This window comes from Agelaius tricolor, unplaced genomic scaffold, assembly GCF_023055355.1.
Source record: "Agelaius tricolor isolate 1412-34295 unplaced genomic scaffold, bAgeTri1.0.p SCAF_29, whole genome shotgun sequence".
Classification (NCBI taxonomy): domain Eukaryota; kingdom Metazoa; phylum Chordata; class Aves; order Passeriformes; family Icteridae; genus Agelaius; species Agelaius tricolor.
The window spans coordinates 8,655,636-8,670,793 of NW_027269289.1; the positions used below are offsets into that span (position 1 = coordinate 8,655,636).

Here is a 15,158-nt window from a genome sequence, read left to right on the forward strand (position 1 = left end):
TGCCTCCAGCCCTCTCCTCCCAGCCCCACTCCTGGGCGGCTGGCGCGCTTCAGGCAGGAAAGTGACACGTCCTGGTTAGGATGCTGGTGGTATCGCCCAGGAGCGGGCAGGCTGCCTCCACAGCCTGGTATGCATGTGCACTGTGTGGCTCCTGTCTGTGGAGTCTGTTGCTCAGGACAGGAGGGTGGTTAATGCCTGGAAAACTTGTTGGTAAAGATAATAACATGCTGCTCTTCTCAAGGGCCGGAGCCAGTCCTTGTGCCTTGTGTGTAAAATTACAAAATATTCTGAGTTGGAAGTGGCCCACAAGGATCATCGAAGTCTGCTCTGGGAGATGCAGCAAAGATGGGATCAGGTGTGGGACCTCCCCGGCACAGTGAGGGTCGAGAGCAGGACTCGCAGGGTGTCGGCCTGAGCAGAACGGGTGTTTCGGATGATAAAAGGCAGAAGGATGCTCAGCAGGAGCAGTCCCCGTGCTGTCGCGGGGAGGAGTGGGATGCAATTCTGCAGGTCCCGGCTGTGCTGAGACCTGTGTGCCATCGCGTACATGTCTGTGCGACTCGTGGGTGTGCGACACCTGGACGGCCACTCGCGGGGCGCCGGCCACTCGTCGCGGGAGGCCCGGAATGGGCGGCGGTGCCGATCCCGGTCCCCGGCGGCGGTGCCGGTCGCGGGCGGTGCCGCTGGGCGGCCGGCGGGGCGCCCGCGACCAGGAAGCGGTTAATCGGCGCGCGGGGCTTTTATTTTGACAGGGCAGCGCCTGGCTCCGGCTCGGAGGAAAGTGAATGATCCTGTTTCTCCAAATGATTATTCAGGCTCCGGCGGAGAAAGGAGCACTCGGCCCGCAGCGCCTCGCCCTCGCCACGGCGCCCCCGCCCGCGCCCGGGCCGCCGCGCCCGCCGGCTCCGCTCCCCGCCGCCCGCGCCCGGCCGCCCGCCGCAGCGCGGGGAAGCCGTCCGCGGCCCGGGGCCGGGCGGGCAGCCGGGGCTCGCCGCGGCCGGACGCCCACCCCCGCCGGCGGGCGCGGGCTGGAGCCGCCGGCTCGGTCGGCGGAAGGAGCGGCGCGGCGGGGCGGGGGGTGCCGCCGGCAGCGGCCCCGACCCCGCGCCCTGCGGCGGGCGGCCGAGCCATGAGCGCGGCCCGCGCCGCCGGCCCCGCGCCGCTGGCCGGCCCCCAGCAGCCCGCGGAGCCGCGCCGCGCCGCCCCGGCGGGCTCTCCCGGCCTACCCTGAGCCGCTCCGCCGCCGCCGAGGTGAGTGCCCCGCCAGGCCCGGGCAGCCGCCGTCCCATTGTTCCGCCCCGGGGGGTGCCGGGGCTCCGCGCCGCCCCCGCACCGACCCCTTGCTCCGCGCAGCCGGGCCCGCCTCGGGGCTGTCATCCGGCCGGAGGGGCGGCCGGGAGCCGCCGTCCGAGCGAGCCGGAGGCTCCGGGCTGGCCGCCGTTCCATCGCTGCCGGGGGCGGCGATAACTTGGCGGGCGGACGGCGCCGGCCTCGGCTCGGCCTACCCTCCGAGTCCGGCCGGCTGGGGATGAGCTGTCAGCGCTCCCGCTTGCCTTGGACATTGCCCCTGCTCCGCGGGACCCTGCCCGATTCGCTCTCACGTCTCGGGGACCGCTCTTCCCTGGTCCTTGTCACCTAATGCTGCTGCGGCCGCAGGCGATTCCTCGCGGACAAAAGTGCCTCGACTGGGGCTTTTCTCTGGTGCAAAGAACTTAATCGAGTTCCGTCTGGTTTTACCGGAGCAGGTCTGGATTTTGCAAGACGTTTTCGGTGCTGTTAAAGCCCCAGGGAGGATGGGAACTTGCCACGTTTCACGTAGGGTTTGAACAAACACTCCTGTCAGGGCCCATCCTAACTGTCAGGGGAGACCTGTCCCCTCTATTTGAAGTATTCTACTCGATAGGCTTGTGTTCCCTGTTGAGATAAATCAGGCGTGCGGTCAGCTTGGATGAAAAATGTGAGAAACACCACCTGTACATACGTATTCTTCTTGCGCACAGAAAGGAATCAATGTAACAAAACTCCCCTGCATTGTATTAGGGACGTGTCTTTAGCAGGTGATGAACTTGTTCCAGCCCCGTTCTTGCTGGAATAGAAATGCGAGAAGGATGCATATCTGAACACATAAGTAATGCTACATGACAGGGCAGGCTGTTGTGTTGTTGTGTGTGGCAGCGTCTGCACGCCTTGGGGGCAGCTCTGTTTGACAGGGTGTCAGGCTGCGGCAGCATACGGCTGTGTCCTGGCTCTGCCAGGCAACGGGCTGCCAACGGCATGGCACAGAGGCCAGCCATGCACCTTTGCCTGCAGAGTGATGCTACAGGAGCCTTAGTGTGTACTCTTGACCTGCAGGATCTGTTCTGCGAATGTGGCTACCACTCATTACCCTGCTGAAATGCAGTTTCATGCCAGGCATGCAGAAATGACATGCAGCTCCTTCCATCCATCAGTCACATACAGGGGCTGTGTGTGTGCCTTGCTTTGCTACTTTGGTGGCGGGAGGGATAAGAACAGTGAGTCACCGAGGAAGTGATTTGCCCAAGGTCACTTGGCAAGGGTGTGTTGGTGCTGAATCAAGACCTGCTTTGACTCTGGTGCCTGTGATAATGCTGGCTGCCACCACACGTGGGTATGTAATACCCAAGGCTGGAACTAGTGCAGAAATGGCCAGGTCGATGTTGCTGCCTGATTCTCCTTGGTGGAAAGATGAGAGTATCAGTGTGCTGTCTCTACAGCAGCTGTCTGTTCCAGTGGGACTTTTGCCAGAGCATACATAACCTAAGTGGTGAAGAACCTTTTTGTTTGTTTTTTAATATGTGTGCTGCCATTTTAGCCAAGCAGGTGGTGGGATTGGTTGTTCCTTACCACCCTGACCTGCATCCTCATTACCTAGAAAATCCATTTCATGGTGTTTTCCGTGGTGCAGTGTTGTAGGTATTACTGTGTCTCCCTCCCCTGAAAGTCCATTTCCTCTTTCCAGATCCCCGCCACTGTAAAGAAATAAACAGGCAGCAGCTAAAGGAAAATCTACTTAGAAACTAGAAACCACAGTTGTTGTTCAGTTGAAGAAAGTAAAATAGTTGTTTTGTACTTTTAAGCCCTTTTGCATCTTGCTGTTGGAAGGTGGCTCTCTGGCCACTGTGTGACAGAGGGCACAGACAGCTGCATGAAGCAACTGGGCCATCACAAAACTGGACATAGCAAGCTCACTGGGCTATGCTGCTCCCGGGCAGCTGCCAAGGATGTGCTGGAGTTGCACTTTAGTTCCAGTGCACTTTAGTTTCGCTTTAGACTCCAGGCCCGTGAGCTGTGGACTTCACTCATACTGGCCTGGAGTTTCTGAGGTCCAAGCTCAACTCAGCCTTTGACTTTCTGTCAAGTTGTCAACCCAGCTGGCATCATGTCCTCCATACTTGCTGTTCTGGGGAGAAAAAAAACATTGCTTTTTCTTCTGTCCCCTGCTGTTCATTCCTGCTGGACACTGTGAGTGCTTTCCCTTCTGTCAGTGCTTGCTCTGTGGAGGGACGTGGAAAGGAGGGATAGCTGGAGAGGAGGCTCCATGTTCCCTTTGGGGGGAGCATCAGCTGGGTCCTGACCAGTCAGTGGCTGTTTCTTACTGCTGTAGAGATGTTGCTCTTTGTTACTCTCCGGTTTGTTTCAGGGTCCCAAAATAGGTATATATGATAGTTTCCTCTCTCTTTTAGCCCCATCTCTTGTCAGTACAGTGTCCAGTTCAGAACTGGCATCAGAACAGCCCTTGCTTCCTTGCCCTGTCTCAGGTGATTGCATCAGGCTTTGCTGCTGCTAGGACGGAAAGTTCTTAGTGGTCAAAGTACTTGAGGATGTGTTTGTGTTCTTCGGATGTCCAGATGTGCTGCTGTAACGGGTTTTAATCTGCTCAGGTCTAGTAATTTCCTGGAGATGGCACAGGCTGGCTTCCAGTGCTTAATTCCTTAGGGCTCCATCCAGTTTTAAATACCCTGCCCAACATATCTCTCAAGTTGGTCTCTTCTGGGAGAATAAGTCCCATGTGGAAAAGCACAAGTTTGCTGTTCCTGTCTGAGAATGCATCAGCAGTCTGTTCTACCTGTGAGCCTGCTCCTGAGCTTCTGTCACTGCCTCCTCCCAGGGCTGTCTGCTGTCCCCCAACAGCCTTAGCCAGGCAGAAACCTAGAGCTTGCTCTGAAAATGTAGTTTTCCTTGTACTGTTGCTCTTTTGGCTGAGACCCAGGATCATGCCAGTGCCCTGGACTGGGGGTGGGAGAGGGCACATAGGAGACTTTGAGCTGTGTTTGATTACTTTTGACATTTTTAACAGGAAATGTGGTATGTAGATGCATGGATATATAATATAATGCAGAGATATCATAGCGATATGATGTACAGATGCAGCAATATTTTGTCAGTGTTATTTAAGCTGTATCAGCGAAGTACAAGGAGGACTGCCAGCATGACTCTTCTGGAAAATCAGAATCTAGTGCAGGTCAGGACTTGGTGTCAGTCAGCTCTCCTTTCCTCCCAGGCAGATTTTGACTGGCAAATGCATTCTCTGGTGATCTCATGTGTGGTCCTGTGTTTCCAGAGAGTGGTGGGAGCTGTGGATTCTGACTTTATGTAGTTGATCTCCATGAGATTTAGTTACCCTATGAGGTTTCTCATAGCACCGAAGCTGTGGAAAAATGCAGCTGTCCTGGAGCAAGGGCCCTAGGAAGTGTTGTGCGTGCTTTGCTTCTCAGTTGTGCATCTTCAGCAGCTGTGTGGTGCAGATTGTGAGGATGGCCACAGTGATATTCCTCAGTTCTTCCTGACTTCTGTTTTGAAGTTGTGTGCTGATTTCCAGTGGGCCAGTCTTTGCTGCTTTGGTTTGGCTTCCTTTCTTCACCACCTCTGGCAGCCCTGAGAGGAAGGTACCCAGGAGCTGTTACTGGAGATTGGTGGGCATGGTTTCTGTTGCTGTATTTTGCACTTCATCAGCCTCTCCTGAGGAGGCAGCACCAGCCAAATCACATGGCATGGAGGAGAGGCACCCTTCCTTCTTCTGTGGTGCCTGTTTCAGGTCATCTGCTCAGCACCAGACCCTTTCCTGGGAACAGGGGACTGTTTTTGTTTTCTTCCTACCTGAACTTCTATGAAACTTAAAGGTGGATAGGGTGATGGGTTTGTTCTAATTGGGACCAGTTCCTGATGGCATTTGCAGTTGCCACGGGGTTATACTCAGCAGGAGATACTGTGAGGGAAGCAGTTAGTGTCACTGGTACTTGGTTCTGATTTAAGAGAAAGCCATGCTATGGAGAGACAGCTTGTCAGGAGTCCTGCTCGCTCCCTGCATCCTTGGCCAGCAGATCAGCACTCGGTGCCCGGGAAGCCTGGGCCATGGCATGGCAGGAAGATGGAGCACGGGTTGTCTTGGCATGGCTATCTGAAGCCTGTACCAAGCCTTGGAAATGGGTGTGCTGCTGTTGGGCATCCTGACTGGCTTCAAGTCCTGCTTGCTTGGGGCCAGACCTGCTGCTGCCCCTCTTCCGAGGCGTGAGATGGGCCATCTAAGACAATATGACTCCAAAACAAACAGGGTTGCCTTGATGCCAGCTGCAACCCTGCACTGGAGAAACCAGTGTGAGGATAATGGGCTGCAGTGCCCTGAAGAGGGAAACGAGAACCTGCTCTGCTCGCGCTGAGTGTATGTCCATGCTGGGCACAGTCAGTGCAATGAAGCCTGCTTCCCACTTGCTCAGCTCTTTATGAGGAGATGGTCTGGGCACAGGGGGCTTCCCTGTATCCTGGTATCCTTGCTGAATTGTCAGATGGGTGCATCGGGCTGTGGTTTCCAGCCCCTTTTCCACTTCTGTGATGGGGGGGCAATGCCTTCACCTGGCATCATCCTGCTGCATCTTTCTGAGCAGCTCCAGGCAGAGGAACATGCAAGCTATGCCTGGGCATCTTTGGGAGACAGGATTTCTCCAATGCAGGCAGCTTGTCTGGCAGCTTCAGCTGGAGCCACTAGAGAAAACGGTACTTTGATTCTGGGTTTTTCTTCCCCCAAAGAGCTGGAGCTATGTTTGGGTGTTGGGTTTTTCAGCTGCGACTCAGGATGCCTGGAATCCCAGCTGGGGTATAATGGGGAGCCTCTTCTGATGCTGGGGTAATAGCCTCAAGATGGCTTTAGGACTGTGCTATGCACTGTGCCCAGAGGTGGGGCGTCACCCTGTTTGGTGATGAGCGCTGCTGGAGCCGAGTCCTGGGCCAGAAGCCAGGTTTGTGATCCATGCCAGAGAGGGCGAGACTTGGAAAGCAAAGCAGAGCTCCTCCTGAGTGAGAGATGGACTGAAATACTGAGCAAAACCACAGAGTGCTCCTTGTTTCTGCCTATGCCTACTTGTCTTCTTTCTTCCCAAAGTATGTGGGAGGCCACAGGATGGATCTGCTAGGGAGCAGGAGAGCTGTGCTCCTCAGGCACATCTGCACCATTGTGCCTCTTCAGGGTGCTGGTTGGGTTGGTTTTTTTCAGTTTTATTTTGTTGTGGTTTTTTTTCCCTTTTAACCCTGCCTCTGGTATTGCTGGATCTTCCCCATCTTTGCTGCCACTGGATTAACAGCCACCTCCTTGCAAGGTGTGCTGTCCAGAGCAATGCTGTGTTCAGTTGCACTGCTCTCTCTGTCACAGGTCAGCTGAGCAGCTTACTTTTTCCTTGCTCAGCTCCTAGTCCTGTGGTTGAGAAGAGGAAATGGGCCAGGATATGGTTTGTGTAGAAGATGCACTGTGGCACTGACTGTTTACAGATTCTGTGCTTCTCAAAATGTAAGCACAGGAAATGCCAGGCTCTGCTGGGGTTTGTGTGAGCAGCGTGGCTCCTGCATGCTGGGCGTCTCGCAGCCTCTGGCTGCAGCAATCTTCTGCCCTGTCACAGGACAGAAGAGGTTTTAAACACTCTGCAGAAGCAAATGGTTGCCTTTTTTTTTAACCACCAAAATAGAGGCTGGCAGGAAAAGTAAAAGGAAGTGACTTAACCAAAGACAGGAAGGGAATATGTGGCAGACCTAGGGACAGAAGCCAGGATTCCCAGTTCCTGCTCATCACTCCTACTCTCTTGCCTCTCTGGGTCTCAGCCTCCTGTTCAACACATAAGCAGGGTTTTTCTATTCTTCTGAGAAGATGGAGGTCAAGAGCTCCTCTCTTGAAGTGTCTTCAATGCCCTGTGCACCTTTGAGTTTTCTAGCAAGATTTGCCCTGCTGAAGTTAGAAAGCTGTGGCTCGTGTGATTACAGCAGTGTTGCAAACTCTGTCCTTGGCTACCAAGTGGAGCTTCTGGTACTCCAAGGAGCACCATCGTCCTCTGTTCACCCTGCAAAGAAATGCTGCTCTCCAAGAATGATGTGCCTTTGTTTGGAGGGCCAAACCCAACTTTCTCTTAAGGGTTTATGTTAGGAGTCCTCTGCTTGCAGTGTGTCCCCTGCTGAAGTTTGCTTCATGAATGGTTTTCCTTGACTTGCCAGCCAAGGCATGGTACCTGTCTGATCAGTCTGCATTAGTTACCTGGTTCTGCAGGCAGGGACTCTGAAGCATTTCTATTCCTAATAGAAAGTAGAATCTTAATACACTCTTTGGAAGAAAGATCCAGCTAAATAGCTGTGTATCAGTGAATAGCTGTACTCTCCTTCAGATGGGCAGGGGCTCCAGCAGTGGGTGCATTGATTGTTGCTTTGCTCTGTTGCCATGCTGGGCTTCAGGCCTCTGGAAAGGCTGCAATTGGGAAAGGATGCTGGCTTATAAAAAGGTGGCTTATAAAAGGCAAGGGTACCAACAACCCACAGTGTAGGTCTCCCTGCTCAGGGTGTGGAGGAACTGGATGGGTGGCTCTGAAGGGTAGTAACTGAGCAGAAGGCTGCATCTCTGGTCAACTCTTCTCTACATCAAGCTGGCCAAGGCTGTGGAAACCCCTGCAGCACTGGAGCTTTCACCACATCCTTGGCAGGATTTATTCCAGCACTGATCTGTAGCAGAGGATCGGGCCAGACAGGGCCTGAACGGAGCAGGTCCAGCCACAGGCGAGCCTCAAGCGTGGCAGTTAGGCTGGGCTGAAAGCTGCCTGTGTCCTGCCTCTGTGCAGCCTTGTTTGAACTTTCCTCTGGCAAGGAGCAAAAGGAATCAGGGAGACCTAGGGCTAGTCCAAGCAAGTTTCCTCTGCTCTGTCCGCCCCCAGATTCAGCGAGGGGCGGGCAGGGGTGATAGCAGCAGCTCAAGACTGTCCTCTCAGAGCAAAGCAGTTTGGAGGGGCTTTGGTCATGACAGCTTTTGAGCAAATGTTTCTTTCCCTCTGGTGTTCCCTGCCTCTTGGGCAGGGAGAGGGAAGTGAAACTGTGGTTCAGACTGAGTCCTCTGGATGGCAAGAAAATAGCTGAGTAGCTGGTTTCCAGGTTGCCGAGGTTCTAGCCAGGGCCCGGTGTGGCTGCCAGAAGCAACAGGCTTGGAATTTCCTCCGCCTGGTGCCAGATCCATTGGGCTGGCCGCAGCACCTCTGCTGGGGCTGTAGCTCTGCTTGAGCTCTGCAGTTGGGGTGCTCCCAGAGCAGGGGTTACACTGGAGCTGGAGCTGCCCCCCTCATTCTCGCAGCCTGGTTGCTATTTTCTTTTCCAAGGTCCAAGATGTTTTGAATTACGCAGCCTGCGCCTCCCGCGGGGCTCCTTGAGCAGCCGCCTAACGAGCTGAGCTCCTGACAAACTTTGCTCTGGCTTTAGCTATGCTTGGAAAATTTTACAGCCTTTTCAGAAAAAGGAAATGCCAGGAAAGGCCTGTCTCTTCTTACTTTTATGAGGGGGTCCCAGTTGAGAGAGGGTGAGATGAGTTTGGAAAAGAAGACAGGAAGGATTTTGTATATGGTAGTATATACACTTTCTAGTGATCAGGGTGAGTGGACTTGGTGCATCTTCCTGTACTGGGCACGGTGGGGGCGAGACCTGCAGGGCACTTGGCAGATGCATCACAGACACAAGAATCAGTGACTCCTTTGCTGCAGGGAGGTGGTGGTCTGCGTCTTCCTTGCAGCTGCCAGCATAGTCATTGGCTGTTTAATCTTTGCTAATTATGCTTTTTCTGAATGGTGGTGGCTTTATTTCTACTGTGGTCGCAGGCTACGTGGACAAGCTGCGTGTTGGTCCCCAAGGCTCGGGGGAAGGATTGCCGCCAGGTGCTGTGCTGGTGGTTTCCTTACCAGGGATAGCGCGTGCCCAGGCAGGGTACTGTGGGCATAGGGCAAGGAATGCAGGTGCTGCCAGCACAATGGTTGACCCAAGAGGGATAGTCTAGTGTAACTTTCCTCTTTGTATGAGAAACTGGGACCCAAAATAAATGGTGACTTACCGTTTGTAAGTCTTCCCTTTGTGAGATGGTGCTAAGAAGGGAGCAGGAAGCCCTGTGTTTTGGATAAACTCCCCCTTGGTGAGGCGCTGGAAGTCTGCCCTTGGATTTGTCTGTTTTCCTTCAGGAGAGCCCACCAGTGATGTCATGGATCTCCCAACAAGTGCTTCTGTCTGGGGAGACACTAAGGGTGCAGGCTGCTTCTTTCCACCCTCCTTGCATGTCCTCCCAGTGTCCCAGATCCCTTTCCAACAGTGAAAACTCATCTATGGAGACTGGGATGGGGGTTTTGGTTGGAGCCTGTGAAAACTCAGCAGCCTGGGGAGTTGTGGAACTTCTCCAGTGGGAGGGATTGAGGTTTCTGTGCGATCCATAGGCATCAGCTGCTGCCAGTTGTTGAGGATGAGCATCAGACGTGGGCAGTGATGGCTCTGGGTGGAAGGAGCCTCACACTGGTCCTGCTTTGAGGGCATTGCCTGTTACACTTGTCAGGAGTGTGGCTCTGGATAGCGATTTGATTTGGCAGCCTGTGCAGACCTGGTAGCCCTACGAGTGGGGTGCAGGCACCAGAATTGTGCCCTACTCTCCCTTTTTCATTGTCCTACCCATCCCCTGCTTTCTGCTGTTTTGGGCAGGAGAAAAAGCATCTCGCCGTAGCTGTGTCCCCTCCTCCACCTGGGAAATGAGTGGTATGTCCCCTTTCCTTTCTCAGGACTCATGTGCAGAAGCTGAGATTACATTTGACAGGAGAGGCCAAGCACCTTCACTCTGCAGCTGGGAATTATGAGAGTGGCCATCCTTTTGGCATCTTGCAGTGATGAGCTTCTCTTATCCCCAGATTGTTCTCAGAGCTCAAAACGTGTGGGAAGCTGCTGGGGAGACTGTTGAAAAAATAGTTAAATAGTTTATTGTTATTTATGTTTGTGATGCCATCTGCACATATATGGTTCAGAATGGCTGAATTGGATGGTTTTTGTACCCTTTAGTTTCCTAATTTTCAGTCTGGAATCCTGTTTCATGTGAATTTGACACTAGGAAAGAAAAGACCAAGCCCTGCTTGTCTTCTTTGCTGTTAGAACAGTACAAATCCAAAAGAAGCACAGGTAAGTGCAGGGGCATGACTGTGCTTCAGTCTGTGGCATCTCTTCCAAAATATTTTCCGGGTCAGAGGTTCAGTAATGATCTGCCTAGACTGCCCACCTCCATTGGAGAATTCAATGTGAGTTTTTGCTTCTCATCCTCTTAAGGAAAAAAAAAAAAGAAAAGAAAGAAAAATAAATCAAAGCAAATAAAAGCCTTTCCAAAACCCAGACCTGTTTTTGCTCTTTAAAAGTCAGTTTCATGAGTTGAAATTGTAAACATCTTGTTGATAAAAGAAGAGTTACTTTGCCTAAAGCAGAGCTTCAGCAAAGAAGTGTCCAGCCATTTCCAAATACTTTTATATAATTTTAGCCCTGATGTGTTATTTTAGTGAGAAGAGTGATTGTTCCACCTGCTTGTGTGGTCAGAACCTTACCTGTAAGCAACTGCTTCTCACCCCACCTTGTGATTTCAGTATATTCAGAGACTCAGCTACTGGTGGCAAATGTTTATAATTTAGTTTATTATGCTTTTTTAACCAAAAGTAATTTCACAAAGTCCTACACTGATTAAAATGTATTCCTTATATTAGTAGGGTTTAGTCGTCCTTTTTTTTCCACCCTAGTTTAAGGGCCCCAGGCATTTTTCTGTTGCTGTTGGAATAATAGGCTGCCATTGATAAGTCCTTTCCCCAGAATTCCCTACAGGTCCTTGGATGGGCCCGGGAAGGTCCACAGTGGGTTTAACAGCAGAGGAGCAAACCAGCCATCCTGGGGTTTCTCTTTCTGAGGCCGATGCTGGCAGTGCCGTTTTCCGAGCTCTTGTCTGGAAAGGGATGATGTTGACACTGCTCAGGGCTGCTGATTCCTGTGTGGGTGATGACGTTTGTATTCATCTCGCTGCAACCAGATGGAGAAGTTAATTGCTTTGCCCAGCCTCTGGTTGAAACAAGACTGCAGAAGAGGGTAACTATGGCTGGTGGTTAGTTAGTTGGAACGGGAGAAAGAAGAGGTGGCCATATCCAAGAGTAATGCCATGTTTTGGCATTGTCCTTCCTCCAAGACCTGGTCCTGAGCATTTTGGGTGGCTGCTCTTGACTGTGTGATCTGTGGCTATTTCTGTCTGTGGGTGGTCCAGTGGCTGGGGCCGTGGTGGCTGTTTGCAGTTTTTTTGGAAAAACAACCAGGGGTATGCAAAGAGTTGATCTTTCTTGGAAACTATAGGAGAATCCCAGTAGCAAACAGTCCAGGAAATCAGGCTCTTACTTCTCTTGCTGCCTCCTTGCCTCCCCACTGGGCACAGATACTAATGTGCCCGTACTTTGACTCGGATCCTGTGCGAGTGGCTCAGCATCAGGTGAGAGCCCAGCAGTGCTTCTGCCAGACATGACATGCTGATTGTCAGGCAGGGGATGAGGCAAAGCTGGGACCTGGCTCAAGAACATGTGGCATCCAGGCCACATTTTGCACACCAGGTGTGTGTCTGTGGGTCCTCCCTGCTTTGGTGAGCCATGGCTAATGGCTGACCCTGGGCTCAGAAAGGAGGAGGAGTGTGGGGGAGCTGGGATTGTAGCATTGGAACAGTGAGGAATCTGTGCATTGCCCTTGGCCAGTAGACTAGTCTAATGCCTTGTCTGATTTGCATATCAATTAATTTTTATTTTAAGAGGACTCAAGTGGACCCAAGTGCCAGACTGCATCTCAGTATGCTGTAGGAAGAGCCCAGGAATGATTTGATTTGAACTGAACAAGCCTGTGGATGGTATTGCTTAATAAGCCAAAGATACTCCTCTGGGTGAAGTCAGTCCCTCTCAGTCTGAAATGGGTAAATGCCAATTTTTCTGGGAGTCTTCAGGTCCCATTGAACAGTCTGGGCAGAAATTGAGTGAGAGTCTTGTAGTCACAGGATCCTCTCTGATGGTAGGATGGTTTTCCTGGGACCTGCCACTGCCCTTGGGGGTCCCAGTGCCAAGGGACCAATTTTCTAAGGTGCTGCTCCCCATCATCGTATGACTTGTCAGGCCCAATGCTGCTTGGCTGACCACATCTTGGGTTCAGGACAGAACCCATGGGAGAGGGGTAGTTGCAAGGTAGCTTCTGGTTGTAGAGCTCCTCTGGTCAGCCTCACTGCTGTGGGATGGGGAGAAAGCCAACCTTCCCTACCCAGGGACAGGAAATGAGAACCACGTGGACTGACTTGGAGCCTCACCGGCAGCTCATACTCACAACAAAAGCAGTGTGGCTGGGATTGGGCTCACTGGCTGACTGCCACGGCGCTGGTGGCCTTGTTCAGTGTCCTCCGTTTGCAAAGGGGGGGAAAAGGGGTGTCTCCTTTTGGCTCCAGTGCTCAAAGCGGGGGCTGCAGCCAGAGCTGGTGTCTCTTCCTCTTTCTGCTGTGCATCTACCCGTAGGCACTTGTCTGGGGTCTCACTGTGAGTGTCCAGCTGTTGTGTATGCCAGGAGTAAAGGCAGCTCATGGGCTGTGGCACACTGCCTTCGCCCAGGGCCCCTTAGACAGACTTGGCCCCAGCACAACAGCTGTGCTGGGGTTTGCAGCTGCCACTGCTTCCAGGACAAGAAGGGTCTTATAGTTTCATGACAGGGATTTTTCCTCCTGCATTTGAGGTCTCTCAGCAGTCATCCTGAAGTCTTTCTCTAACCCCAGCTGAGGTGCCAGGACTCCCATTTCCCATCGCTGAAGTAGTGGTTATTGGAGAGAAAAGCAGCATAAGCTTTCTCGGTGGAGCCTGTGGTGTTTGTCCTGTTCCATCAGAGTGCAGCAGCAGCGGCACCAGCCGCTGCCTTCCTCCCCTCACTGGGCTGGAGCGCTGCAGGCTCTCGGCAAAGGCTGTCTGCGGACATCTGCTGCCTCCTCCCCCACTGCCTCCTGGCAGGCAGCAGCAGCTTCCCAGCAAACAGCCTGCTCTTTGCATCACTCCTGCACGCCCTACCAAGGCTCCTTCTGCTCTTACAGACACCTTCGCAGGACCTTGAAATGGTGGTTTCCCCGGTGCTGGCTTGGCTCCAAGCAGCCTTCTGCTTCACAAGACCGTAGCTGAAAAAAATCAGGGTGCCTGATGGAGGAGAAAGGCTTATTAAAGGTGATTCTTACTGGGTTCTGGCTTAAGATTCAAACAGGCAGCCCTGTCTTTGGCAGGGCTCCAGCCAGCGCCTGGGGCCTGAGGCAGGCATGGAGTCTGGGGCAAAAAGCTTGGAGCTGTTTGACTGGAGCAGATGTGGGTAGGTCAGCTGTGAACTGCAGCCCTGGTGCCAGAGCTGGATGCTTTGGGCCGGTGTCTGGCTTGAGTATGTCACGTGCAGCCAAGGGAGGCAAAGCTCACTATTGCAGGTATTCATGCAGCCCCTTCCAGGGGACGGGAGCTTTTGTTTCTTTCTTCTCTGGCCAAGTAGTGGGATGATGTGCTCCTTGGATGTAGATGGCCACAGGGCTGTGGGTTTCTGTCTCCTGAGAGTAACCCCCAGGCTTGATATTCCTGCCATCTTGGCAGTAGGAAGCCCCTGGCAAAGCAGTATTTTTGTGGGTTCAGTCTCTCCATGCTGCTGCACCAGGTTCCCATCTGCAGGTATCAGTGTTTGGCACCAGAAGGTATGGCAGTAGCCTTTACCCCAAGCTCAGGCAGTCCTCTAAGCCACAGTTGCCAAAATGCTCTGGCTGCATCTTGTATGCTTCTAGCCTGGGGACTTCTCTGGAGAGCAGAGGAGCTGGGAGGGATGGAGCTGAAGGATTTAATGAAGTGGGCATGAGAAGCGTAGCAAACTCCTTTCTCCTGAAACCAGTGAAGCAGTAGCTGGGAGCATGAAGACAATACCTGTCTGTGATCTCAGGGCATGCCCAGGAGGAGGGCTGAGGTATGTGGATTAGTCAGAAGGGATGGTAGAGGATGAAAGAGGATTCTGCAGCTTTGACTGTAAAGGCAGTTTTGGAAGAAGGAGCTGGAGGGATTGCAGGTGGGACATGAAAACAGGAGCTTGGAAAGATGGGATAAACAAAGCTAGTAGGGAAATTTGCCATTTTGTACCTGGATCAGAAAGATGTGAGCACAATTTGAACTGATTTAGACAAGAAGGCACGACTCTGTGTTTGGAGGGAGAAGGGATCATCATCTTCATGTGAGCATCTTTGCAGTGGAGGAGTGCAGAGGCACAGCCAGATCCCCCCTGGCAGCTTGGTGGAAGCTTGGTGTTATGTGGAGAAGTATTGCTTGACATGTGGTTGACAGTAGGTTCTGGCCCCCCTGTTTGCTTAGTAAGACTGTGGACAGTGACTGCACCTGGTGTCAGAAGAAGTAGTAGTGGGAGGGCTGTGTGGATGCCATGTAAATGCTGCTGGAGGAGCCTGCAAAATCACCTGAATGCCTGTGATGGATGTGGCACAGAGATGGGGGCTGTAGGACAGTGTCTGGCTGACAGGAGCAGCAAGGCCAGGGGCTGCATGGCAGGCAGGGCCAAGGTGCACACTTCTGGGTGCCAGCTGGGCTCAGTGCTGCTGCACAGAAGGAAAGAGCCTGGAGCAGATCCAGCAGCCAGACCCAAGCTGAGTGCTTGGGTGTGCTGTCTGCCTGGGCAGTAGTCACAGGCCCCTTCTCCTTGTTGGTGTGGCGCTGAGCACAAAGGAGATGAAGCAAGGGAAGGATCAGGCATATGTTTGAGAGGGAGATGAGAGATGCCACTGAGAAACAGAACTGAGCTCGCTTCTTTTTGTG

General features: G+C 53.0%; 1 protein-coding gene across 2 annotated transcripts in view; it reads left to right on the forward strand.

Annotated features, from left to right (window-relative positions):
- Nucleotides 1-1,094: 1,094 nt before the first annotated feature.
- Nucleotides 1,095-15,158, forward strand: part of BCL9L (BCL9 like) — a 47,724-nt gene continuing 33,660 nt past the window's right edge. For both annotated transcript variants that reach the window (XM_071449586.1, XM_071449587.1), the window contains exon 1: nucleotides 1,095-1,251. The gene's annotated coding sequence lies outside the window, so the exon portion shown is untranslated. The remainder of the gene's footprint in view (nucleotides 1,252-15,158) is intronic.